This window comes from Plectropomus leopardus, chromosome 15 (assembly GCF_008729295.1).
Source record: "Plectropomus leopardus isolate mb chromosome 15, YSFRI_Pleo_2.0, whole genome shotgun sequence".
Lineage (NCBI taxonomy): Eukaryota > Metazoa > Chordata > Actinopteri > Perciformes > Serranidae > Plectropomus > Plectropomus leopardus.
This window is the reverse complement of record NC_056477.1, coordinates 6731776-6735887: the sequence shown is the minus strand read 5'-3', so window position 1 is coordinate 6735887 and position 4112 is coordinate 6731776. Positions and strand designations below refer to the sequence as shown.

The window sequence follows — 4112 nt, the reverse complement described above, 5'->3', positions numbered from 1 at the left end:
ATTGAAAATGTTACTGAAGTAAAAGTAAGTATTATCAGGAAAATGTACTTTAATTACTTACTTACTTAAAATAATTACAGAAGAAACAGAAAAAACACCCCAAAACTAAAATTACAAAAAAGGAAATAAGCATTAAAAAAATCTAAACAAAAAAAAACTCAAAATAAAAAAAAGAAAAAATAGAAAATATTGTATATATAATATATATATATAATAATATTTTTTTCCCTATAAAGAAACATAAATACAACCTCAAAAGTGTTAACAAAAATAAAAATTACATCCTCCAAAACTCAAAATGATATTTAAAAAAAAAATCAAAAAGCCTTAAATGTTTATCAAAATAGTTGGCAATTTAATTTCTGTGAAATGACCGATTAATTATTCAGATAACTGTTGCAACTCTTTGGTAATTTAATTTATAACAAAAGATCACATTTTATCAACTCATCTTATGTTTTTACGATGCCGAGGATCAGCACGCCTGGAGCCCACACAACACACCCGACCACGATCCCTTTCCCCGTGGGTGGTGGGCCCACAGGGAGGCGGCTCCAAGTAGTATTTTCGGGCTGAGTCCAACCTGGGGGGGCGTGCTCCGGAAAGTCCTGATCAGTCATAGTGTCCTTGAACCGCTCTTAGTTGTGCAGGGTAGCTGGGCAACAAGGGGACAACAATGGATGGGTGGGTGGATTTTTTATGCAAAAATCATAATTTGGAAAATACCTGAAGCTGTCAGATAAATGTAGTGACATAAAAAGCACAATAATCCCTCTGAATAAAAGTATTAAGTAGCATCAAAATAAAATACTCAAGTAAAATACAAGTACCCTCAAAGACCAGTAAACAGGAAACTTAGTTACATCCCACCACTGTTTATAGGCCACAAAAAGAAAGAAAACAAATGTCTTCAGTTTAAAAAAACATGCATGCTCACTTGGTGCTGAGGTGATTTCATGGTCCTGAGGATTTCACAAGGTTCTCATCCTATAAAAGAGCAAATTAATACACATGATAATCATGCTATATGCTTTAAAATCCACTCATTATTATGACTGGAGTTCCTGTGCAAACATCCACCCTTCACTGGTTTCACAATAAAGCAAACATGCCATGACAGTCATCTGTGAGACCAATACATGCAAAATATACAAAACACACAGAAGGAGGGCAGTAGTTAAGCAACAAGCAGCAATCAAGAGTATCAAGAATAAAGGAACAGATGAAAAGGACAGAAAAAAGAAAGGAGGAAAGAAAGCCTGTAGATTTGGTGGCCTTTAAAGAGGTAAATCAATTAGAGGAAGATGTATATCATGACAGTCATCTCTGGGTGAACTTACTGAAACTCTGCTGGCTGCAGTCTTTGGGCCTGTGTGTAGCATTTCCTATTAGAGTAGCAGGGGTTTGTGGGATGTTGGAGCTGTAAACAGGAAGTGAAGTTGAGCATGCGAGCCAGTACAGGAAGTGAATCAGTCAAACACAATTTATCATTTCCAATAAGTCGGTTCAGTTTGTTGCCTTTTACAGTAAGCTGCATGTGTGCAGATATAATGGACGGCACTTTAAGGACAATATGCAAATTGTTATTTACATTTTGTCTCATAGTGCAGATGGTGCACAGTTTTAAAACACTCACTATTATTCTCTAAATTTACAAACTATCTTGGTCACTTTTTCATGAAACGGACATCAGATGAATCCATAGACATTCATCTTTTTTCGTATTTTAAATACTTTCATAAAATATTCCTCGGCACTGTAGTTGTAGCAAACATAACTCAAACAGTGCAATTTTGAGGGAATATTTTAAGCCACACATTAACACACATTTGGTGCAGCAGTGAGTATTAACAGCAGCAGGTGGTGATGGTGTGTGTGACTGACAAAAAATCAACTATGATTGGTGTGTTTTTAATAGTGTTCAGACACACAGTCATTGCTTCATTGATAGATCAATTCATTGTTGTTCATAGGTTTTTGGGGAATTACAAAACAATAGAGTTGTGAAGTGGGAGGAGTGGATCGTCCCATTCATTTTTCACACAGACAGCGACACATGACTCATAGTTGGAGAGCACTTCTACGTGTTATATTCAGGCATGAAACTGTCAATTAAATCATCAGTACAAAGGAATGACAACTTTGTCACAAATTTTTTGGCTCATTGATCAAATTTCAATGGTACAAGCAGGGGCGGATTATCAGACAACCAGCGCCGGGGCACAGATATGCAAAAGCCCCCCCAAACACCGTCACAAATGAGAACAACAACAAACTAACATTTTATTTATAGTTGTTTAGTCTTGTTTTGTTTTGTTGTTTTGCATTGCTTTGTGGTTGTGTGGTTTTATATCTCTCTGTTTATGTTTTTCTTTTTTTGGGGGGATAGGTGTCCTTTTTGGGGGTTTTTTTTGTTACTTTTCTTTCTCTGCAAGTATTTTAGTGTCTTTTGGCTCACTTTGAATCTCTTTCTGGTTAGTAGTGTTGATTTGCATGAAATTTTACACATTGAACAGGAAACATCCAATAACCAATAAGAAAATGAACTATTACTGTTAAAAAAAATTAAAAGGACAGTTCACCCCAAACCAGAAATACACATTTTTCCTCTTACCAGCAGTGCTATTTATCGGCTTAGATTGTTTTGGTTTTGTTATTGAGTTGCCCAGTGTTGGAGATTTGGCTTTAGAGATGTCTGCCTTTTCCTAATACTGTATAATGTTACTGTTGTGTTCAAGGTGCCAAAAAAATACATTTATAATTCCTCTGTCCAGGGTATCCACAGACCTTGCTGTGAGCAGTTTCTACTAGAAAACACCTGCCAGCCATACTATTAACGTTTGCAGCCTTTTATCATGTATCATATCATCGTGAGATGGTTGGCAGAAGTAGTTTGTCAGAAAGAAAATTGGTCAGAGGAAAAAAATGTATTTTTGACTTTGGAGTGAACTGTCCCTTTAAAGAACAAACGCTGATTAATTTGGCTGTAGAATATGCTTGGACGTTTACTCCTCATTAGTGAGAAGTAGGCTGATTTTGGGTGTATTTATTTGAATGCTCATGTGCTTTCTTGCCCAGACTTCTATAAAAAGATTGATACCACCCTAATATTTATACAGTAAATATGAAACTACAGCCAGAAGCCAGTGAGCAAAGCTTAGCATAGAAAACAAACGAGATATAGTAGTGTGATTGGTGAGCTTTAGAGGTTGGAAGCTGGATATTTTATTGGGACAGGGCCAGACTAGCTGCTCCCCTCTCTGTTTCCTGTTTCCTTTGTGCTTGGCGAAGGAAACTAGCTGCAGTTTCCTATTTACTGTACAAACATTGAAACGGCATCAATCATCTCGTCTAACTCTTGGCAAGAAAGCAAATAAGCGTACAGTACTTATTAATGTGTCAATCTATTCTTTTAGCTAGAAAGTCAGTAGATTCATTACTTAACCCTTTGAAACCTGGGGGGACATCACCTTCCTTTTGCTGCTTTTAGATACATTTCACAAGTATTTTAACCTTTGAACCCTGAGCACACTGGTGAAAAGCCATTCAAAACATGGGAGGAAAAAGGAGCAAATTGGAAACAAATGTTGCACAGTTTTCAGAAAATTAGCATATTTAGAGAATTATTTTTTAAAAGATAGGGAAAATGTTGAAGGAAAAGAGAAAAAAAAGCTAGGGAAAAACAATATTTTTAATTATCATTATTGCATATTTAAAATGATTTAAAAAAAAATATTTAACTTTTTAAATCCCCCTTTCCAGCTCATTTCCTTTTATAAAAAAAAACCATTCTTTTGGATTTTTTTTTTTTTTTTTTTTTTTACTAATTTTAAGGTTATTTTTTCAATAAATTCTTGCTAATTTTTTTTCTCTTTCTCAACCATGTTTGCGAAAGAAATCAAGTCAATTTGCCCAGTTTAAAATGGTTAATTTGTCTCACATTGTTTGGATGAATTATTTGATGGTTGACTAATTGGTGGCTGGTTGATTTAGTTTGTGCTAATTAATTTTGACTGGAGGGAGATTTTACTATTAGCCTGTTTCACTATGATTATTTTGACCAGGTTGGGTTGGGTGTGTTTGATTTGGCTGTTTTTAACTTGGATCCTGTT

The 4112-nt window shown here is 35.2% G+C and overlaps 1 long non-coding RNA gene across 1 annotated transcript; it reads right to left on the bottom strand.

The window, feature by feature from the left end:
- Positions 1-539: 539 nt before the first annotated feature.
- Positions 540-1411, bottom strand: LOC121954394. Its single transcript, XR_006106574.1, has 3 exons — positions 1341-1411; positions 938-987; positions 540-655 (listed from the first exon to the last, which is right to left on the bottom strand). It is a non-coding gene; the product is annotated as an uncharacterized LOC121954394 (long non-coding RNA).
- Positions 1412-4112: the final 2701 nt, after the last annotated feature.